We start from the raw sequence: 21,127 nt of genomic DNA on the forward strand, positions 1-21,127 counted from the left end.
AATAATAAAATCAGAATGGATCTTCTAGGGCTCATCCGGGAATCGAACCCGGGACCTCTCGCACCCTAAGCGAGAATCATACGACTAGACCAATGAGCCGTGTTCAAAGAGTGTCAAAATGTGTTTCGAGCGTCTATGTCTAAAGTGAATTGCTTGTCTTTTGAGTTATGCGATTGGGTTCACTTTGTAGCTGTGACGAAAAAGATTGGCCGTCACCCGGACTATTCTTGTTTGATTTACATTTTGAATGTGCCGAAATAGCTCAGTTGGGAGAGCGTTAGACTGAAGATCTAAAGGTCCCTGGTTCGATCCCGGGTTTCGGCAGGAATCTTCGTTCAAAATCCCATATGGTCTAGTGGCTAGGATACCTGGCTTTCACCCAGGAGGCTCGGGTTCGATTCCCGGTATGGGAACGGAGAGATACGTTTTATTCAGGAATTCTATTGTTTCAATTCTTTTCGTTTATTTGCGGATATTTCCGGTGTTACAGTAACAAGTTGGAAATCAGCAAAGATAATCCCAATTTGATGTTGGTCCGTGTGGGGTGCGGAAGTTCCTCTGGAGTTGGTCCCGGTAGGGTGGAAGGCAACAGACGGCGTGGCAGTTTTCGTACCTGCCATCTAGTAGTATTTGGGAGAGTCAAAATCAGTATTTCGAAAAAGATTGCATTATTGGAAAAGATCAAAGCGTCGGTATCGATGATTTCCCGTAATGTCCCAGGCAAAAACGGTCACATCTGATCATTATGAGGCGTAAAGAGTCTGCAATTGTGCAATGCTAGGCAAAACATGTGGTACTGGAGATGCAGGGTATCGATCCCCGTACTTCTCGCATGCTAAGCGAGCGAGCGCTCGCATCCATCTGAGCTAAATCCCCATGACATGCAACACTTGAAGTGATTATAGACAACAATAATAAAATCAGAATGGATCTTCTAGGGCTCATCCGGGAATCGAACCCGGGACCTCTCGCACCCTAAGCGAGAATCATACGACTAGACCAATGAGCCGTGTTCAAAGAGTGTCAAAATGTGTTTCGAGCGTCTATGTCTAAAGTGAATTGCTTGTCTTTTGAGTTATGCGATTGGGTTCACTTTGTAGCTGTGACGAAAAAGATTGGCCGTCACCCGGACTATTCTTGTTTGATTTACATTTTGAATGTGCCGAAATAGCTCAGTTGGGAGAGCGTTAGACTGAAGATCTAAAGGTCCCTCGTTCGATCCCGGGTTTCGGCAGGAATCTTCGTTCAAAATCCCATATGGTCTAGTGGCTAGGATACCTGGCTTTCACCCAGGAGGCTCGGGTTCGATTCCCGGTATGGGAACGGAGAGATACGTTTTATTCAGGAATTCTATTGTTTCAATTCTTTTCGTTTATTTGCGGATATTTCCGGTGTTACAGTAACAAGTTGGAAATCAGCAAAGATAATCCCAATTTGATGTTGGTCCGTGTGGGGTGCGGAAGTTCCTCTGGAGTTGGTCCCGGTAGGGTGGAAGGCAACAGACGGCGTGGCAGTTTTCGTACCTGCCATCTAGTAGTATTTGGGAGAGTCAAAATCAGTATTTCGAAAAAGATTGCATTATTGGAAAAGATCAAAGCGTCGGTATCGATGATTTCCCGTAATGTCCCAGGCAAAAACGGTCACATCTGATCATTATGAGGCGTAAAGAGTCTGCAATTGTGCAATGCTAGGCAAAACATGTGGTACTGGAGATGCAGGGTATCGATCCCCGTACTTCTCGCATGCTAAGCGAGCGCTCTACCATCTGAGCTACATCCCCATGAAATGCAACACTTGAAGTGATTATAGACAACAATAATAAAATCAGAATGGATCTTCTAGGGCTCATCCGGGTATCGAACCCGGGACCTCTCGCACCCTAAGCGAGAATCATACGACTAGACCAATGAGCCGTGTTCAAAGAGTGTCAAAATGTGTTTCGAGCGTCTATGTCTAAAGTGAATTGCTTGTCTTTTGAGTTATGCGATTGGGTTCACTTTGTAGCTGTGACGAAAAAGCTTGGCCGTCTACCGGACTATTCTTGTTTGATTTACATTTTGAATGTGCCGAAATAGCTCAGTTGGGAGAGCGTTAGACTGAAGATCTAAAGGTCCCTGGTTCGATCCCGGGTTTCGGCAGGAATCTTCGTTCAAAATCCCATATGGTCTAGTGGCTAGAATACCTGGCTTTCACCCAGGAGGCTCGGGTTCGATTCCCGGTATGGGAACGGAGAGATACGTTTTATTCAGGAATTCTATTGTTTCAATTCTTTTCGTTTATTTGCGGATATTTCCGGTGTTACAGTAACAAGTTGGAAATCAGCAAAGATAATCCCAATTTGATGTTGGTCCGTGTGGGGTGCGGAAGTTCCTCTGGAGTTGGTCCCGGTAGGGTGGAAGGCAACAGACGGCGTGGCAGTTTTCGTACCTGCCATCTAGTAGTATTTGGGAGAGTCAAAATCAGTATTTCGAAAAAGATTGCATTATTGGAAAAGATCAAAGCGTCGGTATCGATGATTTCCCGTAATGTCCCAGGCAAAAACGGTCACATCTGATCATTATGAGGCGTAAAGAGTCTGCAATTGTGCAATGCTAGGCAAAACATGTGGTACTGGAGATGCAGGGTATCGATCCCCGTACTTCTCGCATGCTAAGCGAGCGCTCTACCATCTGAGCTACATCCCCATGAAATGCAACACTTGAAGTGATTATAGACAACAATAATAAAATCAGAATGGATCTTCTAGGGCTCATCCGGGTATCGAACCCGGGACCTCTCGCACCCTAAGCGAGAATCATACGACTAGACCAATGAGCCGTGTTCAAAGAGTGTCAAAATGTGTTTCGAGCGTCTATGTCTAAAGTGAATTGCTTGTCTTTTGAGTTATGCGATTGGGTTCACTTTGTAGCTGTGACGAAAAAGCTTGGCCGTCTACCGGACTATTCTTGTTTGATTTACATTTTGAATGTGCCGAAATAGCTCAGTTGGGAGAGCGTTAGACTGAAGATCTAAAGGTCCCTGGTTCGATCCCGGGTTTCGGCAGGAATCTTCGTTCAAAATCCCATATGGTCTAGTGGCTAGAATACCTGGCTTTCACCCAGGAGGCTCGGGTTCGATTCCCGGTATGGGAACGGAGAGATACGTTTTATTCAGGAATTCTATTGTTTCAATTCTTTTCGTTTATTTGCGGATATTTCCGGTGTTACAGTAACAAGTTGGAAATCAGCAAAGATAATCCCAATTTGATGTTGGTCCGTGTGGGGTGCGGAAGTTCCTCTGGAGTTGGTCCCGGTAGGGTGGAAGGCAACAGACGGCGTGGCAGTTTTCGTACCTGCCATCTAGTAGTATTTGGGAGAGTCAAAATCAGTATTTCGAAAAAGATTGCATTATTGGAAAAGATCAAAGCGTCGGTATCGATGATTTCCCGTAATGTCCCAGGCAAAAACGGTCACATCTGATCATTATGAGGCGTAAAGAGTCTGCAATTGTGCAATGCTAGGCAAAACATGTGGTACTGGAGATGCAGGGTATCGATCCCCGTACTTCTCGCATGCTAAGCGAGCGCTCTACCATCTGAGCTACATCCCCATGAAATGCAACACTTGAAGTGATTATAGACAACAATAATAAAATCAGAATGGATCTTCTAGGGCTCATCCGGGAATCGAACCCGGGACCTCTCGCACCCTAAGCGAGAATCATACGACTAGACCAATGAGCCGTGTTCAAAGAGTGTCAAAATGTGTTTCGAGCGTCTATGTCTAAAGTGAATTGCTTGTCTTTTGAGTTATGCGATTGGGTTCACTTTGTAGCTGTGACGAAAAAGATTGGCCGTCACCCGGACTATTCTTGTTTGATTTACATTTTGAATGTGCCGAAATAGCTCAGTTGGGAGAGCGTTAGACTGAAGATCTAAAGGTCCCTGGTTCGATCCCGGGTTTCGGCAGGAATCTTCGTTCAAAATCCCATATGGTCTAGTGGCTAGGATACCTGGCTTTCACCCAGGAGGCTCGGGTTCGATTCCCGGTATGGGAACGGAGAGATACGTTTTATTCAGGAATTCTATTGTTTCAATTCTTTTCGTTTATTTGCGGATATTTCCGGTGTTACAGTAACAAGTTGGAAATCAGCAAAGATAATCCCAATTTGATGTTGGTCCGTGTGGGGTGCGGAAGTTCCTCTGGAGTTGGTCCCGGTAGGGTGGAAGGCAACAGACGGCGTGGCAGTTTTCGTACCTGCCATCTAGTAGTATTTGGGAGAGTCAAAATCAGTATTTCGAAAAAGATTGCATTATTGGAAAAGATCAAAGCGTCGGTATCGATGATTTCCCGTAATGTCCCAGGCAAAAACGGTCACATCTGATCATTATGAGGCGTAAAGAGTCTGCAATTGTGCAATGCTAGGCAAAACATGTGGTACTGGAGATGCAGGGTATCGATCCCCGTACTTCTCGCATGCTAAGCGAGCGAGCGCTCGCATCCATCTGAGCTAAATCCCCATGACATGCAACACTTGAAGTGATTATAGACAACAATAATAAAATCAGAATGGATCTTCTAGGGCTCATCCGGGAATCGAACCCGGGACCTCTCGCACCCTAAGCGAGAATCATACGACTAGACCAATGAGCCGTGTTCAAAGAGTGTCAAAATGTGTTTCGAGCGTCTATGTCTAAAGTGAATTGCTTGTCTTTTGAGTTATGCGATTGGGTTCACTTTGTAGCTGTGACGAAAAAGATTGGCCGTCACCCGGACTATTCTTGTTTGATTTACATTTTGAATGTGCCGAAATAGCTCAGTTGGGAGAGCGTTAGACTGAAGATCTAAAGGTCCCTGGTTCGATCCCGGGTTTCGGCAGGAATCTTCGTTCAAAATCCCATATGGTCTAGTGGCTAGGATACCTGGCTTTCACCCAGGAGGCTCGGGTTCGATTCCCGGTATGGGAACGGAGAGATACGTTTTATTCAGGAATTCTATTGTTTCAATTCTTTTCGTTTATTTGCGGATATTTCCGGTGTTACAGTAACAAGTTGGAAATCAGCAAAGATAATCCCAATTTGATGTTGGTCCGTGTGGGGTGCGGAAGTTCCTCTGGAGTTGGTCCCGGTAGGGTGGAAGGCAACAGACGGCGTGGCAGTTTTCGTACCTGCCATCTAGTAGTATTTGGGAGAGTCAAAATCAGTATTTCGAAAAAGATTGCATTATTGGAAAAGATCAAAGCGTCGGTATCGATGATTTCCCGTAATGTCCCAGGCAAAAACGGTCACATCTGATCATTATGAGGCGTAAAGAGTCTGCAATTGTGCAATGCTAGGCAAAACATGTGGTACTGGAGATGCAGGGTATCGATCCCCGTACTTCTCGCATGCTAAGCGAGCGCTCTACCATCTGAGCTACATCCCCATGAAATGCAACACTTGAAGTGATTATAGACAACAATAATAAAATCAGAATGGATCTTCTAGGGCTCATCCGGGTATCGAACCCGGGACCTCTCGCACCCTAAGCGAGAATCATACGACTAGACCAATGAGCCGTGTTCAAAGAGTGTCAAAATGTGTTTCGAGCGTCTATGTCTAAAGTGAATTGCTTGTCTTTTGAGTTATGCGATTGGGTTCACTTTGTAGCTGTGACGAAAAAGCTTGGCCGTCTACCGGACTATTCTTGTTTGATTTACATTTTGAATGTGCCGAAATAGCTCAGTTGGGAGAGCGTTAGACTGAAGATCTAAAGGTCCCTGGTTCGATCCCGGGTTTCGGCAGGAATCTTCGTTCAAAATCCCATATGGTCTAGTGGCTAGAATACCTGGCTTTCACCCAGGAGGCTCGGGTTCGATTCCCGGTATGGGAACGGAGAGATACGTTTTATTCAGGAATTCTATTGTTTCAATTCTTTTCGTTTATTTGCGGATATTTCCGGTGTTACAGTAACAAGTTGGAAATCAGCAAAGATAATCCCAATTTGATGTTGGTCCGTGTGGGGTGCGGAAGTTCCTCTGGAGTTGGTCCCGGTAGGGTGGAAGGCAACAGACGGCGTGGCAGTTTTCGTACCTGCCATCTAGTAGTATTTGGGAGAGTCAAAATCAGTATTTCGAAAAAGATTGCATTATTGGAAAAGATCAAAGCGTCGGTATCGATGATTTCCCGTAATGTCCCAGGCAAAAACGGTCACATCTGATCATTATGAGGCGTAAAGAGTCTGCAATTGTGCAATGCTAGGCAAAACATGTGGTACTGGAGATGCAGGGTATCGATCCCCGTACTTCTCGCATGCTAAGCGAGCGCTCTACCATCTGAGCTACATCCCCATGAAATGCAACACTTGAAGTGATTATAGACAACAATAATAAAATCAGAATGGATCTTCTAGGGCTCATCCGGGTATCGAACCCGGGACCTCTCGCACCCTAAGCGAGAATCATACGACTAGACCAATGAGCCGTGTTCAAAGAGTGTCAAAATGTGTTTCGAGCGTCTATGTCTAAAGTGAATTGCTTGTCTTTTGAGTTATGCGATTGGGTTCACTTTGTAGCTGTGACGAAAAAGCTTGGCCGTCTACCGGACTATTCTTGTTTGATTTACATTTTGAATGTGCCGAAATAGCTCAGTTGGGAGAGCGTTAGACTGAAGATCTAAAGGTCCCTGGTTCGATCCCGGGTTTCGGCAGGAATCTTCGTTCAAAATCCCATATGGTCTAGTGGCTAGAATACCTGGCTTTCACCCAGGAGGCTCGGGTTCGATTCCCGGTATGGGAACGGAGAGATACGTTTTATTCAGGAATTCTATTGTTTCAATTCTTTTCGTTTATTTGCGGATATTTCCGGTGTTACAGTAACAAGTTGGAAATCAGCAAAGATAATCCCAATTTGATGTTGGTCCGTGTGGGGTGCGGAAGTTCCTCTGGAGTTGGTCCCGGTAGGGTGGAAGGCAACAGACGGCGTGGCAGTTTTCGTACCTGCCATCTAGTAGTATTTGGGAGAGTCAAAATCAGTATTTCGAAAAAGATTGCATTATTGGAAAAGATCAAAGCGTCGGTATCGATGATTTCCCGTAATGTCCCAGGCAAAAACGGTCACATCTGATCATTATGAGGCGTAAAGAGTCTGCAATTGTGCAATGCTAGGCAAAACATGTGGTACTGGAGATGCAGGGTATCGATCCCCGTACTTCTCGCATGCTAAGCGAGCGCTCTACCATCTGAGCTACATCCCCATGAAATGCAACACTTGAAGTGATTATAGACAACAATAATAAAATCAGAATGGATCTTCTAGGGCTCATCCGGGAATCGAACCCGGGACCTCTCGCACCCTAAGCGAGAATCATACGACTAGACCAATGAGCCGTGTTCAAAGAGTGTCAAAATGTGTTTCGAGCGTCTATGTCTAAAGTGAATTGCTTGTCTTTTGAGTTATGCGATTGGGTTCACTTTGTAGCTGTGACGAAAAAGATTGGCCGTCACCCGGACTATTCTTGTTTGATTTACATTTTGAATGTGCCGAAATAGCTCAGTTGGGAGAGCGTTAGACTGAAGATCTAAAGGTCCCTGGTTCGATCCCGGGTTTCGGCAGGAATCTTCGTTCAAAATCCCATATGGTCTAGTGGCTAGGATACCTGGCTTTCACCCAGGAGGCTCGGGTTCGATTCCCGGTATGGGAACGGAGAGATACGTTTTATTCAGGAATTCTATTGTTTCAATTCTTTTCGTTTATTTGCGGATATTTCCGGTGTTACAGTAACAAGTTGGAAATCAGCAAAGATAATCCCAATTTGATGTTGGTCCGTGTGGGGTGCGGAAGTTCCTCTGGAGTTGGTCCCGGTAGGGTGGAAGGCAACAGACGGCGTGGCAGTTTTCGTACCTGCCATCTAGTAGTATTTGGGAGAGTCAAAATCAGTATTTCGAAAAAGATTGCATTATTGGAAAAGATCAAAGCGTCGGTATCGATGATTTCCCGTAATGTCCCAGGCAAAAACGGTCACATCTGATCATTATGAGGCGTAAAGAGTCTGCAATTGTGCAATGCTAGGCAAAACATGTGGTACTGGAGATGCAGGGTATCGATCCCCGTACTTCTCGCATGCTAAGCGAGCGCTCTACCATCTGAGCTACATCCCCATGAAATGCAACACTTGAAGTGATTATAGAGAACAATAATAAAATCAGAATGGATCTTCTAGGGCTCATCCGGGAATCGAACCCGGGACCTCTCGCACCCTAAGCGAGAATCATACGACTAGACCAATGAGCCGTGTTCAAAGAGTGTCAAAATGTGTTTCGAGCGTCTATGTCTAAAGTGAATTGCTTGTCTTTTGAGTTATGCGATTGGGTTCACTTTGTAGCTGTGACGAAAAAGATTGGCCGTCACCCGGAGTATTCTTGTTTGATTTACATTTTGAATGTGCCGAAATAGCTCAGTTGGGAGAGCGTTAGACTGAAGATCTAAAGGTCCCTGGTTCGATCCCGGGTTTCGGCAGGAATCTTCGTTCAAAATCCCATATGGTCTAGTGGCTAGGATACCTGGCTTTCACCCAGGAGGCTCGGGTTCGATTCCCGGTATGGGAACGGAGAGATACGTTTTATTCAGGAATTCTATTGTTTCAATTCTTTTCGTTTATTTGCGGATATTTCCGGTGTTACAGTAACAAGTTGGAAATCAGCAAAGATAATCCCAATTTGATGTTGGTCCGTGTGGGGTGCGGAAGTTCCTCTGGAGTTGGTCCCGGTAGGGTGGAAGGCAACAGACGGCGTGGCAGTTTTCGTACCTGCCATCTAGTAGTATTTGGGAGAGTCAAAATCAGTATTTCGAAAAAGATTGCATTATTGGAAAAGATCAAAGCGTCGGTATCGATGATTTCCCGTAATGTCCCAGGCAAAAACGGTCACATCTGATCATTATGAGGCGTAAAGAGTCTGCAATTGTGCAATGCTAGGCAAAACATGTGGTACTGGAGATGCAGGGTATCGATCCCCGTACTTCTCGCATGCTAAGCGAGCGCTCTACCATCTGAGCTACATCCCCATGAAATGCAACACTTGAAGTGATTATAGACAACAATAATAAAATCAGAATGGATCTTCTAGGGCTCATCCGGGAATCGAACCCGGGACCTCTCGCACCCTAAGCGAGAATCATACGACTAGACCAATGAGCCGTGTTCAAAGAGTGTCAAAATGTGTTTCGAGCGTCTATGTCTAAAGTGAATTGCTTGTCTTTTGAGTTATGCGATTGGGTTCACTTTGTAGCTGTGACGAAAAAGATTGGCCGTCACCCGGACTATTCTTGTTTGATTTACATTTTGAATGTGCCGAAATAGCTCAGTTGGGAGAGCGTTAGACTGAAGATCTAAAGGTCCCTGGTTCGATCCCGGGTTTCGGCAGGAATCTTCGTTCAAAATCCCATATGGTCTAGTGGCTAGGATACCTGGCTTTCACCCAGGAGGCTCGGGTTCGATTCCCGGTATGGGAACGGAGAGATACGTTTTATTCAGGAATTCTATTGTTTCAATTCTTTTCGTTTATTTGCGGATATTTCCGGTGTTACAGTAACAAGTTGGAAATCAGCAAAGATAATCCCAATTTGATGTTGGTCCGTGTGGGGTGCGGAAGTTCCTCTGGAGTTGGTCCCGGTAGGGTGGAAGGCAACAGACGGCGTGGCAGTTTTCGTACCTGCCATCTAGTAGTATTTGGGAGAGTCAAAATCAGTATTTCGAAAAAGATTGCATTATTGGAAAAGATCAAAGCGTCGGTATCGATGATTTCCCGTAATGTCCCAGGCAAAAACGGTCACATCTGATCATTATGAGGCGTAAAGAGTCTGCAATTGTGCAATGCTAGGCAAAACATGTGGTACTGGAGATGCAGGGTATCGATCCCCGTACTTCTCGCATGCTAAGCGAGCGCTCTACCATCTGAGCTACATCCCCATGAAATGCAACACTTGAAGTGATTATAGACAACAATAATAAAATCAGAAAGATCTAAAGGTCCCTGGTTCGATCCCGGGTTTCGGCAGGAATCTTCGTTCAAAATCCTATATGGTCTAGTGGCTAGGATACCTGGCTTTCACCCAGGAGGCTCGGGTTCGATTCCCGGTATGGGAACGGAGAGATACGTTTTATTCAGGAATTCTATTGTTTCAATTCTTTTCGTTTATTTGCGGATATTTCCGGTGTTACAGTAACAAGTTGGAAATCAGCAAAGATAATCCCAATTTGATGTTGGTCCGTGTGGGGTGCGGAAGTTCCTCTGGAGTTGGTCCCGGTAGGGTGGAAGGCAACAGACGGCGTGGCAGTTTTCGTACCTGCCATCTAGTAGTATTTGGGAGAGTCAAAATCAGTATTTCGAAAAAGATTGCATTATTGGAAAAGATCAAAGCGTCGGTATCGATGATTTCCCGTAATGTCCCAGGCAAAAACGGTCACATCTGATCATTATGAGGCGTAAAGAGTCTGCAATTGTGCAATGCTAGGCAAAACATGTGGTACTGGAGATGCAGGGTATCGATCCCCGTACTTCTCGCATGCTAAGCGAGCGCTCTACCATCTGAGCTACATCCCCATGAAATGCAACACTTGAAGTGATTATAGACAACAATAATAAAATCAGAATGGATCTTCTAGGGCTCATCCGGGAATCGAACCCGGGACCTCTCGCACCCTAAGCGAGAATCATACGACTAGACCAATGAGCCGTGTTCAAAGAGTGTCAAAATGTGTTTCGAGCGTCTATGTCTAAAGTGAATTGCTTGTCTTTTGAGTTATGCGATTGGGTTCACTTTGTAGCTGTGACGAAAAAGATTGGCCGTCACCCGGACTATTCTTGTTTGATTTACATTTTGAATGTGCCGAAATAGCTCAGTTGGGAGAGCGTTAGACTGAAGATCTAAAGGTCCCTGGTTCGATCCCGGGTTTCGGCAGGAATCTTCGTTCAAAATCCCATATGGTCTAGTGGCTAGGATACCTGGCTTTCACCCAGGAGGCTCGGGTTCGATTCCCGGTATGGGAACGGAGAGATACGTTTTATTCAGGAATTCTATTGTTTCAATTCTTTTCGTTTATTTGCGGATATTTCCGGTGTTACAGTAACAAGTTGGAAATCAGCAAAGATAATCCCAATTTGATGTTGGTCCGTGTGGGGTGCGGAAGTTCCTCTGGAGTTGGTCCCGGTAGGGTGGAAGGCAACAGACGGCGTGGCAGTTTTCGTACCTGCCATCTAGTAGTATTTGGGAGAGTCAAAATCAGTATTTCGAAAAAGATTGCATTATTGGAAAAGATCAAAGCGTCGGTATCGATGATTTCCCGTAATGTCCCAGGCAAAAACGGTCACATCTGATCATTATGAGGCGTAAAGAGTCTGCAATTGTGCAATGCTAGGCAAAACATGTGGTACTGGAGATGCAGGGTATCGATCCCCGTACTTCTCGCATGCTAAGCGAGCGCTCTACCATCTGAGCTACATCCCCATGAAATGCAACACTTGAAGTGATTATAGACAACAATAATAAAATCAGAATGGATCTTCTAGGGCTCATCCGGGAATCGAACCCGGGACCTCTCGCACCCTAAGCGAGAATCATACGACTAGACCAATGAGCCGTGTTCAAAGAGTGTCAAAATGTGTTTCGAGCGTCTATGTCTAAAGAGAATTGCTTGTCTTTTGAGTTATGCGATTGGGTTCACTTTGTAGCTGTGACGAAAAAGATTGGCCGTCACCCGGACTATTCTTGTTTGATTTACATTTTGAATGTGCCGAAATAGCTCAGTTGGGAGAGCGTTAGACTGAAGATCTAAAGGTCCCTGGTTCGATCCCGGGTTTCGGCAGGAATCTTCGTTCAAAATCCCATATGGTCTAGTGGCTAGGATACCTGGCTTTCACCCAGGAGGCTCGGGTTCGATTCCCGGTATGGGAACGGAGAGATACGTTTTATTCAGGAATTCTATTGTTTCAATTCTTTTCGTTTATTTGCGGATATTTCCGGTGTTACAGTAACAAGTTGGAAATCAGCAAAGATAATCCCAATTTGATGTTGGTCCGTGTGGGGTACGGAAGTTCCTCTGGAGTTGGTCCCGGTAGGGTGGAAGGCAACAGACGGCGTGGCAGTTTTCGTACCTGCCATCTAGTAGTATTTGGGAGAGTCAAAATCAGTATTTCGAAAAAGATTGCATTATTGGAAAAGATCAAAGCGTCGGTATCGATGATTTCCCGTAATGTCCCAGGCAAAAACGGTCACATCTGATCATTATGAGGCGTAAAGAGTCTGCAATTGTGCAATGCTAGGCAAAACATGTGGTACTGGAGATGCAGGGTATCGATCCCCGTACTTCTCGCATGCTAAGCGAGCGCTCTACCATCTGAGCTACATCCCCATGAAATGCAACACTTGAAGTGATTATAGACAACAATAATAAAATCAGAAAGATCTAAAGGTCCCTGGTTCGATCCCGGGTTTCGGCAGGAATCTTCGTTCAAAATCCTATATGGTCTAGTGGCTAGGATACCTGGCTTTCACCCAGGAGGCTCGGGTTCGATTCCCGGTATGGGAACGGAGAGATACGTTTTATTCTTTGAATTAGGAATTCTATTGTTTCAATTCTTTTCGTTTATTTGCGGATATTTCCGGTGTTACAGTAACAAGTTGGAAATCAGCAAAGATAATCCCAATTTGATGTTGGTCCGTGTGGGGTGCGGAAGTTCCTCTGGAGTTGGTCCCGGTAGGGTGGAAGGCAACAGACGGCGTGGCAGTTTTCGTACCTGCCATCTAGTAGTATTTGGGAGAGTCAAAATCAGTATTTCGAAAAAGATTGCATTATTGGAAAAGATCAAAGCGTCGGTATCGATGATTTCCCGTAATGTCCCAGGCAAAAACGGTCACATCTGATCATTATGAGGCGTAAAGAGTCTGCAATTGTGCAATGCTAGGCAAAACATGTGGTACTGGAGATGCAGGGTATCGATCCCCGTACTTCTCGCATGCTAAGCGAGCGAGCGCTCGCATCCATCTGAGCTACATCCCCATGAAATGCAACACTTGAAGTGATTATAGACAACAATAATAAAATCAGAATGGATCTTCTAGGGCTCATCCGGGAATCGAACCCGGGACCTCTCGCACCCTAAGCGAGAATCATACGACTAGACCAATGAGCCGTGTTCAAAGAGTGTCAAAATGTGTTTCGAGCGTCTATGTCTAAAGTGAATTGCTTGTCTTTTGAGTTATGCGATTGGGTTCACTTTGTAGCTGTGACGAAAAAGATTGACCGTCACCCGGACTATTCTTGTTTGATTTACATATTGAATGTGCCGAAATAGCTCAGTTGGGAGAGCGTTAGACTGAAGATCTAAAGGTCCCTGGTTCGATCCCGGGTTTCGGCAGGAATCTTCGTTCAAAATCCCATATGGTCTAGTGGCTAGGATACCTGGCTTTCACCCAGGAGGCTCGGGTTCGATTCCCGGTATGGGAACGGAGAGATACGTTTTATTCAGGAATTCTATTGTTTCAATTCTTTTCGTTTATTTGCGGATATTTCCGGTGTTACAGTAACAAGTTGGAAATCAGCAAAGATAATCCCAATTTGATGTTGGTCCGTGTGGGGTGCGGAAGTTCCTCTGGAGTTGGTCCCGGTAGGGTGGAAGGCAACAGACGGCGTGGCAGTTTTCGTACCTGCCATCTAGTAGTATTTGGGAGAGTCAAAATCAGTATTTCGAAAAAGATTGCATTATTGGAAAAGATCAAAGCGTCGGTATCGATGATTTCCCGTAATGTCCCAGGCAAAAACGGTCACATCTGATCATTATGAGGCGTAAAGAGTCTGCAATTGTGCAATGTTAGGCAAAACATGTGGTACTGGAGATGCAGGGTATCGATCCCCGTACTTCTCGCATGCTAAGCGAGCGCTCTACCATCTGAGCTACATCCCCATGAAATGCAACACTTGAAGTGATTATAGACAACAATAATAAAATCAGAATGGATCTTCTAGGGCTCATCCGGGAATCGAACCCGGGACCTCTCGCACCCTAAGCGGGAATCATACGACTAGACCAATGAGCCGTGTTCAAAGAGTGTCAAAATGTGTTTCGAGCGTCTATGTCTAAAGTGAATTGCTTGTCTTTTGAGTTATGCGATTGGGTTCACTTTGTAGCTGTGACGAAAAAGATTGGCCGTCACCCGGACTATTCTTGTTTGATTTACATTTTGAATGTGCCGAAATAGCTCAGTTGGGAGAGCGTTAGACTGAAGATCTAAAGGTCCCTGGTTCGATCCCGGGTTTCGGCAGGAATCTTCGTTCAAAATCCCATATGGTCTAGTGGCTAGGATACCTGGCTTTCACCCAGGAGGCTCGGGTTCGATTCCCGGTATGGGAACGGAGAGATACGTTTTATTCAGGAATTCTATTGTTTCAATTCTTTTCGTTTATTTGCGGATATTTCCGGTGTTACAGTAACAAGTTGGAAATCAGCAAAGATAATCCCAATTTGATGTTGGTCCGTGTGGGGTGCGGAAGTTCCTCTGGAGTTGGTCCCGGTAGGGTGGAAGGCAACAGACGGCGTGGCAGTTTTCGTACCTGCCATCTAGTAGTATTTGGGAGAGTCAAAATCAGTATTTCGAAAAAGATTGCATTATTGGAAAAGATCAAAGCGTCGGTATCGATGATTTCCCGTAATGTCCCAGGCAAAAACGGTCACATCTGATCATTATGAGGCGTAAAGAGTCTGCAATTGTGCAATGTTAGGCAAAACATGTGGTACTGGAGATGCAGGGTATCGATCCCCGTACTTCTCGCATGCTAAGCGAGCGCTCTACCATCTGAGCTACATCCCCATGAAATGCAACACTTGAAGTGATTATAACCAACAATAATAAAATCAGAATGGATCTTCTAGGGCTCATCCGGGAATCGAACCCGGGACCTCTCGCACCCTAAGCGAGAATCATACGACTAGACCAATGAGCCGTGTTCAAAGAGTGTCAAAATGTGTTTCGAGCGTCTATGTCTAAAGTGAATTGCTTGTCTTTTGAGTTATGCGATTGGGTTCACTTTGTAGCTGTGACGAAAAAGATTGGCCGTCACCCGGACTATTCTTGTTTGATTTACATTTTGAATGTGCCGAAATAGCTCAGTTGGGAGAGCGTTAGACTGAAGATCTAAAGGTCCCTGGTTCGATCCCGGGTTTCGGCAGGAATCTTCGTTCAAAATCCCATATGGTCTAGTGGCTAGGATACCTGGCTTTCACCCAGGAGGCTCGGGTTCGATTCCCGGTATGGGAACGGAGAGATACGTTCTATTCAGGAATTCTATTGTTTCAATTCTTTTCGTTTATTTGCGGATATTTCCGGTGTTACAGTAACAAGTTGGAAATCAGCAAAGATAATCCCAATTTGATGTTGGTCCGTGTGGGGTGCGGAAGTTCCTCTGGAGTTGGTCCCGGTAGGGTGGAAGGCAACAGACGGCGTGGCAGTTTTCGTACCTGCCATCTAGTAGTATTTGGGAGAGTCAAAATCAGTATTTCGAAAAAGATTGCATTATTGGAAAAGATCAAAGCGTCGGTATCGATGATTTCCCGTAATGTCCCAGGCAAAAACGGTCACATCTGATCATTATGAGGCGTAAAGAGTCTGCAATTGTGCAATGCTAGGCAAAACATGTGGTACTGGAGATGCAGGGTATCGATCCCCGTACTTCTCGCATGCTAAGCGAGCGCTCTACCATCTGAGCTACATCCCCATGAAATGCAACACTTGAAGTGATTATAGACAACAATAATAAAATCAGAATGGATCTTCTAGGGCTCATCCGGGAATCGAACCCGGGACCTCTCGCACCCTAAGCGAGAATCATACGACTAGACCAATGAGCCGTGTTCAAAGAGTGTCAAAATGTGTTTCGAGCGTCTATGTCTAAAGAGAATTGCTTGTCTTTTGAGTTATGCGATTGGGTTCACTTTGTAGCTGTGACGAAAAAGATTGGCCGTCACCCGGAATATTCTTGTTTGATTTACATTTTGAATGTGCCGAAATAGCTCAGTTGGGAGAGCGTTAGACTGAAGATCTAAAGGTCCCTGGTTCGATCCCGGGTTTCGGCAGGAATCTTCGTTCAAAATCCCATATGGTCTAGTGGCTAGGATACCTGGCTTTCACCCAGGAGGCTCGGGTTCGATTCCCGGTATGGGAACGGAGAGATACGTTTTATTCAGGAATTCTATTGTTTCAATTCTTTTCGTTTATTTGCGGATATTTCCGGTGTTACAGTAACAAGTTGGAAATCAGCAAAGATAATCCCAATTTGATGTTGGTCCGTGTGGGGTGCGGAAGTTCCTCTGGAGTTGGTCCCGGTAGGGTGGAAGGCAACAGACGGCGTGGCAGTTTTCGTACCTGCCATCTAGTAGTATTTGGGAGAGTCAAAATCAGTATTTCGAAAAAGATTGCATTATTGGAAAAGATCAAAGCGTCGGTATCGATGATTTCCCGTAATGTCCCAGGCAAAAACGGTCACATCTGATCATTATGAGGCGTAAAGAGTCTGCAATTGTGCAATGCTAGGCAAAACATGTGGTACTGGAGATGCAGGGTATCGATCCCCGTACTTCTCGCATGCTAAGCGAGCGCTCTACCATCTGAGCTACATCCCCATGAAATGCAATACTTGAAGTGATTATAGACAACAATAATAAAATCAGAATGGATCTTCTAGGGCTCATCCGGGAATCGAACCCGGGACCTCTCGCACCCTAAGCGAGAATCATACGACTAGACCAATGAGCCGTGTTCAAAGAGTGTCAAAATGTGTTTCGAGCGTCTATGTCTAAAGTGAATTGCTTGTCTTTTGAGTTATGCGATTGGGTTCACTTTGTAGCTGTGACGAAAAAGATTGGCCGTCACCCGGACTATTCTTGTTTGATTTACATTTTGAATGTGCCGAAATAGCTCAGTTGGGAGAGCGTTAGACTGAAGATCTAAAGGTCTCTGGTTCGATCCCGGGTTTCGGCAGGAATCTTCGTTCAAAATCCCATATGGTCTAGTGGCTAGGATACCTGGCTTTCACCCAGGAGGCTCGGGTTCGATTCCCGGTATGGGAACGGAGAGATACGTTTTATTCAGGAATTCTATTGTTTCAATTCTTTTCGTTTATTTTCGGATATTTCCGGTGTTACAGTAACAAGTTGGAAATCAGCAAAGATAATCCCAATTTGATGTTGGTCCGTGTGGGGTGCGGAAGTTCCTCTGGAGTTGGTCCCGGTAGGGTGGAAGGCAACAGACGGCGTGGCAGTTTTCGTACCTGCCATCTAGTAGTATTTGGGAGAGTCAAAATCAGTATTTCGAAAAAGATTGCATTATTGGAAAAGATCAAAGCGTCGGTATCGATGATTTCCCGTAATGTCCCAGGCAAAAACGGTCACATCTGATCATTATGAGGCGTAAAGAGTCTGCAATTGTGCAATGCTAGGCAAAACATGTGGTACTGGAGATGCAGGGTATCGATCCCCGTACTTCTCGCATGCTAAGCGAGCGCTCTACCATCTGAGCTACATCCCCATGAAATGCAATACTTGAAGTGATTATAGACAACAATAATAAAATCAGAATGGATCTTCTAGGGCTCATCCGGGAATCGAACCCGGGACCTCTCGCACCCTAAGCGAGAATCATACGACTAGACCAATGAGCCGTGTTCAAAGAGTGTCAAAATGTGTTTCGAGCGTCTATGTCTAAAGTGAATTGCTTGTCTTTTGAGTTATGCGATTGGGTTCACTTTGTAGCTGTGACGAAAAAGATTGGCCGTCACCCGGACTATTCTTGTTTGATTTACATTTTGAATGTGCCGAAATAGCTCAGTTGGGAGAGCGTTAGACTGAAGATCTAAAGGTCCCTGGTTCGATCCCGGGTTTCGGCAGGAATCTTCGTTCAAAATCCCATATGGTCTAGTGGCTAGGATACCTGGCTTTCACCCAGGAGGCTCGGGTTCGATTCCCGGTATGGGAACGGAGAGATACGTTTTATTCAGGAATTCTATTGTTTCAATTCTTTTCGTTTATTTGCGGATATTTCCGGTGTTACAGTAACAAGTTGGAAATCAGCAAAGATAATCCCAATTTGATGTTGGTCCGTGTGGGGTGCGGAAGTTCCTCTGGAGTTGGTCCCGGTAGGGTGGAAGGCAACAGACGGCGTGGCAGTTTTCGTACCTGCCATCTAGTAGTATTTGGGAGAGTCAAAATCAGTATTTCGAAAAAGATTGCATTATTGGAAAAGATCAAAGCGTCGGTATCGATGATTTCCCGTAATGTCCCAGGCAAAAACGGTCACATCTGATCATTATGAGGCGTAAAGAGTCTGCAATTGCGCAATGCTAGGCAAAACATGTGGTACTGGAGATGCAGGGTATCGATCCCCGTACTTCTCGCATGCTAAGCGAGCGCTCTACCATCTGAGCTACATCCCCATGAAATGCAACACTTGAAGTGATTATAGACAACAATAATAAAATCAGAATGGATCTTCTAGGGCTCATCCGGGAATCGAACCCGGGACCTCTCGCACCCTACGCGAGAATCATACGACTAGACCAATGAGCCGTGTTCAAAGAGTGTCAAAATGTGTTTCGAGCGTCTATGTCTAAAGTGAATTGCTTGTCTTTTGAGTTATGCGATTGGGTTCACTTTGTAGCTGTGACGAAAAAGATTGGCCGTCACCCGGACTATTCTTGTTTGATTTACATTTTGAATGTGCCGAAATAGCTCAGTTGGGAGAGCGTTAGACTGAAGATCTAAAGGTCCCTGGTTCGATCCCGGGTTTCGGCAGGAATCTTCGTTCAAAATCCCATATGGTCTAGTGGCTAGGATACCTGGCTTTCACCAAGGAGGCTCGGGTTCGATTCCCGGTATGGGAACGGAGAGATACGTTTTATTCAGGAATTCTATTGTTTCAATTCTTTTCGTTTATTTGCGGATATTTCCGGTGTTACAGTAACAAGTTGGAAATCAGCAAAGATAATCCCAATTTGATGTTGGTCCGTGTGGGGTGCGGAAGTTCCTCTGGAGTTGGTCCCGGTAGGGTGGAAGGCAACAGACGGCGTGGCAGTTTTCGTACCTGCCATCTAGTAGTATTTGGGAGAGTCAAAATCAGTATTTCGAAAAAGATTGCATTATTGGAAAAGATCAAAGCGTCGGTATCGATGATTTCCCGTAATGTCCCAGGCAAAAACGGTCACATCTGATCATTATGAGGCGTAAAGAGTCTGCAATTGTGCAATGCTAGGCAAAACATGTGGTACTGGAGATGCAGGGTATCGATCCCCGTACTTCTCGCATGCTAAGCGAGCGCTCTACCATCTGAGCTACATCCCCATGAAATGCAACACTTGAAGTGATTATAGACAACAATAATAAAATCAGAATGGATCTTCTAGGGCTCATCCGGGAATCGAACCCGGGACCTCTCGCACCCTAAGCGAGAATCATACGACTAGACCAATGAGCCGTGTTCAAAGAGTGTCAAAATGTGTTTCGAGCGTCTATGTCTAAAGTGAATTGCTTGTCTTTTGAGTTATGCGATTGGGTTCACTTTGTAGCTGTGACGAAAAAGATTGGCCGTCACCCGCACTATTCTTGTTTGATTTACATTTTGAATGTGCCGAAATAGCTCAGTTGGGAGAGCGTTAGACTGAAGATCTAAAGGTCCCTGGTTCGATCCCGGGTTTCGGCAGGAATCTTCGTTCAAAATCCCATATGGTCTAGTGGCTAGGATTCCTGGCTTTCACCCAGGAGGCTCGGGTTCGATTCCCGGTATGGGAACGGAGAGATACGTTTTATTCAGGAATTCTATTGTTTCAATTCTTTTCGTTTATTTGCGGATATTTCCGGTGTTACAGTAACAAGTTGGAAATCAGCAAAGATAATCCCAATTTGATGTTGGTCCGTGTGGGGTGCGGAAGTTCCTCTGGAGTTGGTCCCGGTAGGGTGGAAGGCAACAGACGGCGTGGCAGTTTTCGTACCTGCCATCTAGTAGTATTTGGGAGAGTCAAAATCAGTATTTCGAAAAAGATTGCATTATTGGAAAAGATCAAAGCGTCGGTATCGATGATTTCCCGTAATGTCCCAGGCAAAAACGGTCACATCTGATCATTATGAGGCGTAAAGAGTCTGCAATTGTGCAATGCTAGGCAAAACATGTGGTACTGGAGATGCAGGGTATCGATCCCCGTACTTCTCGCATGCTAAGCGAGCGCTCTACCATCTGAGCTACATCCCCATGAAATGCAACACTTGAAGTGATTATAGACAACAATAATAAAATCAGAATGGATCTTCTAGGGCTCATCCGGGAATCGAACCCGGGACCTCTCGCACCCTAAGCGAGAATCATACGACTAGACCAATGAGCCGTGTTCAAAGAGTGTCAAAATGTGTTTCGAGCGTCTATGTCTAAAGTGAATTGCTTGTCTTTTGAGTTATGCGATTGGGTTCACTTTGTAGCTGTGACGAAAAAGATTGGCCGTCACCCGGACTATTCTTGTTTGATTTACATTTTGAATGTGCCGAAATAGCTCAGTTGGGAGAGCGTTAGACTGAAGATCTAAAGGTCCCTGGTTCGATCCCGGGTTTCGGCAGGAATCTTCGTTCAAAATCCCATATGGTCTAGTGGCTAGGATACCTGGCTTTCACCCAGGAGGCTCGGGTTCGATTCCCGGTATGGGAACGGAGAGATACGTTTTATTCAGGAATTCTATTGTTTCAATTCTTTTCGTTTATTTGCGGATATTTCCGGTGTTACAGTAACAAGTTGGAAATCAGCAAAGATAATCCCAATTTGATGTTGGTCCGTGTGGGGTGCGGAAGTTCCTCTGGAGTTGGTCCCGGTAGGGTGGAAGGCAACAGACGGCGTGGCAGTTTTCGTACCTGCCATCTAGTAGTATTTGGGAGAGTCAAAATCAGTATTTCGAAAAAGATTGCATTATTGGAAAAGATCAAAGCGTCGGTATCGATGATTTCCCGTAATGTCCCAGGCAAAAACGGTCACATCTGATCATTATGAGGCGTAAAGAGTCTGCAATTGTGCAATGCTAGGCAAAACATGTGGTACTGGAGATGCAGGGTATCGATCCCCGTACTTCTCGCATGCTAAGCGAGCGCTC

General features: G+C 45.2%; 52 non-coding genes across 52 annotated transcripts; 36 read left to right on the forward strand and 16 right to left on the reverse strand.

The window, feature by feature from the left end:
- Nucleotides 1-27: 27 nt before the first annotated feature.
- Nucleotides 28-99, reverse strand: Trnap-agg. The gene has a single exon. It is a non-coding gene; the product is annotated as a tRNA-Pro (tRNA).
- A 152-nt stretch (nt 100-251) lies between these two features.
- Nucleotides 252-324, forward strand: Trnaf-gaa. The gene has a single exon. It is a non-coding gene; the product is annotated as a tRNA-Phe (tRNA).
- A 17-nt stretch (nt 325-341) lies between these two features.
- On the forward strand, nt 342-413 carry Trnae-uuc. The gene has a single exon. It is a non-coding gene; the product is annotated as a tRNA-Glu (tRNA).
- A 524-nt stretch (nt 414-937) lies between these two features.
- Nucleotides 938-1,009, reverse strand: Trnap-agg. The gene has a single exon. It is a non-coding gene; the product is annotated as a tRNA-Pro (tRNA).
- A 242-nt stretch (nt 1,010-1,251) lies between these two features.
- Trnae-uuc lies at nt 1,252-1,323 on the forward strand. The gene has a single exon. It is a non-coding gene; the product is annotated as a tRNA-Glu (tRNA).
- A 742-nt stretch (nt 1,324-2,065) lies between these two features.
- Nucleotides 2,066-2,138, forward strand: Trnaf-gaa. The gene has a single exon. It is a non-coding gene; the product is annotated as a tRNA-Phe (tRNA).
- An 831-nt stretch (nt 2,139-2,969) lies between these two features.
- Nucleotides 2,970-3,042, forward strand: Trnaf-gaa. Its single transcript has one exon. It is a non-coding gene; the product is annotated as a tRNA-Phe (tRNA).
- Nucleotides 3,043-3,649: 607 nt separating this feature from the next.
- On the reverse strand, nt 3,650-3,721 carry Trnap-agg. Its single transcript has one exon. It is a non-coding gene; the product is annotated as a tRNA-Pro (tRNA).
- Nucleotides 3,722-3,873: 152 nt separating this feature from the next.
- Nucleotides 3,874-3,946, forward strand: Trnaf-gaa. The gene has a single exon. It is a non-coding gene; the product is annotated as a tRNA-Phe (tRNA).
- Nucleotides 3,947-3,963: 17 nt separating this feature from the next.
- Trnae-uuc lies at nt 3,964-4,035 on the forward strand. Its single transcript has one exon. It is a non-coding gene; the product is annotated as a tRNA-Glu (tRNA).
- A 524-nt stretch (nt 4,036-4,559) lies between these two features.
- On the reverse strand, nt 4,560-4,631 carry Trnap-agg. The gene has a single exon. It is a non-coding gene; the product is annotated as a tRNA-Pro (tRNA).
- Nucleotides 4,632-4,783: 152 nt separating this feature from the next.
- Nucleotides 4,784-4,856, forward strand: Trnaf-gaa. Its single transcript has one exon. It is a non-coding gene; the product is annotated as a tRNA-Phe (tRNA).
- Nucleotides 4,857-4,873: 17 nt separating this feature from the next.
- Nucleotides 4,874-4,945, forward strand: Trnae-uuc. Its single transcript has one exon. It is a non-coding gene; the product is annotated as a tRNA-Glu (tRNA).
- A 742-nt stretch (nt 4,946-5,687) lies between these two features.
- Trnaf-gaa lies at nt 5,688-5,760 on the forward strand. The gene has a single exon. It is a non-coding gene; the product is annotated as a tRNA-Phe (tRNA).
- An 831-nt stretch (nt 5,761-6,591) lies between these two features.
- Trnaf-gaa lies at nt 6,592-6,664 on the forward strand. The gene has a single exon. It is a non-coding gene; the product is annotated as a tRNA-Phe (tRNA).
- Nucleotides 6,665-7,271: 607 nt separating this feature from the next.
- On the reverse strand, nt 7,272-7,343 carry Trnap-agg. Its single transcript has one exon. It is a non-coding gene; the product is annotated as a tRNA-Pro (tRNA).
- Nucleotides 7,344-7,495: 152 nt separating this feature from the next.
- On the forward strand, nt 7,496-7,568 carry Trnaf-gaa. The gene has a single exon. It is a non-coding gene; the product is annotated as a tRNA-Phe (tRNA).
- A 17-nt stretch (nt 7,569-7,585) lies between these two features.
- On the forward strand, nt 7,586-7,657 carry Trnae-uuc. The gene has a single exon. It is a non-coding gene; the product is annotated as a tRNA-Glu (tRNA).
- A 518-nt stretch (nt 7,658-8,175) lies between these two features.
- On the reverse strand, nt 8,176-8,247 carry Trnap-agg. The gene has a single exon. It is a non-coding gene; the product is annotated as a tRNA-Pro (tRNA).
- A 152-nt stretch (nt 8,248-8,399) lies between these two features.
- On the forward strand, nt 8,400-8,472 carry Trnaf-gaa. Its single transcript has one exon. It is a non-coding gene; the product is annotated as a tRNA-Phe (tRNA).
- Nucleotides 8,473-8,489: 17 nt separating this feature from the next.
- Nucleotides 8,490-8,561, forward strand: Trnae-uuc. Its single transcript has one exon. It is a non-coding gene; the product is annotated as a tRNA-Glu (tRNA).
- Nucleotides 8,562-9,079: 518 nt separating this feature from the next.
- On the reverse strand, nt 9,080-9,151 carry Trnap-agg. The gene has a single exon. It is a non-coding gene; the product is annotated as a tRNA-Pro (tRNA).
- Nucleotides 9,152-9,303: 152 nt separating this feature from the next.
- Trnaf-gaa lies at nt 9,304-9,376 on the forward strand. Its single transcript has one exon. It is a non-coding gene; the product is annotated as a tRNA-Phe (tRNA).
- Nucleotides 9,377-9,393: 17 nt separating this feature from the next.
- Nucleotides 9,394-9,465, forward strand: Trnae-uuc. Its single transcript has one exon. It is a non-coding gene; the product is annotated as a tRNA-Glu (tRNA).
- A 1,152-nt stretch (nt 9,466-10,617) lies between these two features.
- On the reverse strand, nt 10,618-10,689 carry Trnap-agg. Its single transcript has one exon. It is a non-coding gene; the product is annotated as a tRNA-Pro (tRNA).
- A 152-nt stretch (nt 10,690-10,841) lies between these two features.
- Trnaf-gaa lies at nt 10,842-10,914 on the forward strand. The gene has a single exon. It is a non-coding gene; the product is annotated as a tRNA-Phe (tRNA).
- A 17-nt stretch (nt 10,915-10,931) lies between these two features.
- On the forward strand, nt 10,932-11,003 carry Trnae-uuc. The gene has a single exon. It is a non-coding gene; the product is annotated as a tRNA-Glu (tRNA).
- A 518-nt stretch (nt 11,004-11,521) lies between these two features.
- Nucleotides 11,522-11,593, reverse strand: Trnap-agg. Its single transcript has one exon. It is a non-coding gene; the product is annotated as a tRNA-Pro (tRNA).
- Nucleotides 11,594-11,745: 152 nt separating this feature from the next.
- On the forward strand, nt 11,746-11,818 carry Trnaf-gaa. Its single transcript has one exon. It is a non-coding gene; the product is annotated as a tRNA-Phe (tRNA).
- Nucleotides 11,819-11,835: 17 nt separating this feature from the next.
- On the forward strand, nt 11,836-11,907 carry Trnae-uuc. The gene has a single exon. It is a non-coding gene; the product is annotated as a tRNA-Glu (tRNA).
- A 1,166-nt stretch (nt 11,908-13,073) lies between these two features.
- Trnap-agg lies at nt 13,074-13,145 on the reverse strand. Its single transcript has one exon. It is a non-coding gene; the product is annotated as a tRNA-Pro (tRNA).
- Nucleotides 13,146-13,297: 152 nt separating this feature from the next.
- Nucleotides 13,298-13,370, forward strand: Trnaf-gaa. The gene has a single exon. It is a non-coding gene; the product is annotated as a tRNA-Phe (tRNA).
- A 17-nt stretch (nt 13,371-13,387) lies between these two features.
- On the forward strand, nt 13,388-13,459 carry Trnae-uuc. The gene has a single exon. It is a non-coding gene; the product is annotated as a tRNA-Glu (tRNA).
- A 742-nt stretch (nt 13,460-14,201) lies between these two features.
- On the forward strand, nt 14,202-14,274 carry Trnaf-gaa. Its single transcript has one exon. It is a non-coding gene; the product is annotated as a tRNA-Phe (tRNA).
- A 17-nt stretch (nt 14,275-14,291) lies between these two features.
- Trnae-uuc lies at nt 14,292-14,363 on the forward strand. Its single transcript has one exon. It is a non-coding gene; the product is annotated as a tRNA-Glu (tRNA).
- Nucleotides 14,364-14,881: 518 nt separating this feature from the next.
- Nucleotides 14,882-14,953, reverse strand: Trnap-agg. The gene has a single exon. It is a non-coding gene; the product is annotated as a tRNA-Pro (tRNA).
- A 152-nt stretch (nt 14,954-15,105) lies between these two features.
- Trnaf-gaa lies at nt 15,106-15,178 on the forward strand. The gene has a single exon. It is a non-coding gene; the product is annotated as a tRNA-Phe (tRNA).
- A 17-nt stretch (nt 15,179-15,195) lies between these two features.
- Trnae-uuc lies at nt 15,196-15,267 on the forward strand. The gene has a single exon. It is a non-coding gene; the product is annotated as a tRNA-Glu (tRNA).
- Nucleotides 15,268-15,785: 518 nt separating this feature from the next.
- Nucleotides 15,786-15,857, reverse strand: Trnap-agg. The gene has a single exon. It is a non-coding gene; the product is annotated as a tRNA-Pro (tRNA).
- Nucleotides 15,858-16,009: 152 nt separating this feature from the next.
- Nucleotides 16,010-16,082, forward strand: Trnaf-gaa. The gene has a single exon. It is a non-coding gene; the product is annotated as a tRNA-Phe (tRNA).
- A 17-nt stretch (nt 16,083-16,099) lies between these two features.
- On the forward strand, nt 16,100-16,171 carry Trnae-uuc. The gene has a single exon. It is a non-coding gene; the product is annotated as a tRNA-Glu (tRNA).
- A 518-nt stretch (nt 16,172-16,689) lies between these two features.
- Nucleotides 16,690-16,761, reverse strand: Trnap-agg. The gene has a single exon. It is a non-coding gene; the product is annotated as a tRNA-Pro (tRNA).
- Nucleotides 16,762-17,003: 242 nt separating this feature from the next.
- Trnae-uuc lies at nt 17,004-17,075 on the forward strand. The gene has a single exon. It is a non-coding gene; the product is annotated as a tRNA-Glu (tRNA).
- Nucleotides 17,076-17,593: 518 nt separating this feature from the next.
- Nucleotides 17,594-17,665, reverse strand: Trnap-agg. Its single transcript has one exon. It is a non-coding gene; the product is annotated as a tRNA-Pro (tRNA).
- A 152-nt stretch (nt 17,666-17,817) lies between these two features.
- Nucleotides 17,818-17,890, forward strand: Trnaf-gaa. Its single transcript has one exon. It is a non-coding gene; the product is annotated as a tRNA-Phe (tRNA).
- A 17-nt stretch (nt 17,891-17,907) lies between these two features.
- Nucleotides 17,908-17,979, forward strand: Trnae-uuc. Its single transcript has one exon. It is a non-coding gene; the product is annotated as a tRNA-Glu (tRNA).
- Nucleotides 17,980-18,721: 742 nt separating this feature from the next.
- On the forward strand, nt 18,722-18,794 carry Trnaf-gaa. The gene has a single exon. It is a non-coding gene; the product is annotated as a tRNA-Phe (tRNA).
- A 607-nt stretch (nt 18,795-19,401) lies between these two features.
- On the reverse strand, nt 19,402-19,473 carry Trnap-agg. Its single transcript has one exon. It is a non-coding gene; the product is annotated as a tRNA-Pro (tRNA).
- Nucleotides 19,474-19,625: 152 nt separating this feature from the next.
- Nucleotides 19,626-19,698, forward strand: Trnaf-gaa. Its single transcript has one exon. It is a non-coding gene; the product is annotated as a tRNA-Phe (tRNA).
- Nucleotides 19,699-20,305: 607 nt separating this feature from the next.
- On the reverse strand, nt 20,306-20,377 carry Trnap-agg. The gene has a single exon. It is a non-coding gene; the product is annotated as a tRNA-Pro (tRNA).
- Nucleotides 20,378-20,529: 152 nt separating this feature from the next.
- On the forward strand, nt 20,530-20,602 carry Trnaf-gaa. The gene has a single exon. It is a non-coding gene; the product is annotated as a tRNA-Phe (tRNA).
- Nucleotides 20,603-20,619: 17 nt separating this feature from the next.
- Nucleotides 20,620-20,691, forward strand: Trnae-uuc. Its single transcript has one exon. It is a non-coding gene; the product is annotated as a tRNA-Glu (tRNA).
- Nucleotides 20,692-21,127: the final 436 nt, after the last annotated feature.

The sequence above is a fragment of the Daphnia pulicaria genome, chromosome 7 (assembly GCF_021234035.1).
Source record: "Daphnia pulicaria isolate SC F1-1A chromosome 7, SC_F0-13Bv2, whole genome shotgun sequence".
Taxonomy (NCBI): domain Eukaryota; kingdom Metazoa; phylum Arthropoda; class Branchiopoda; order Diplostraca; family Daphniidae; genus Daphnia; species Daphnia pulicaria.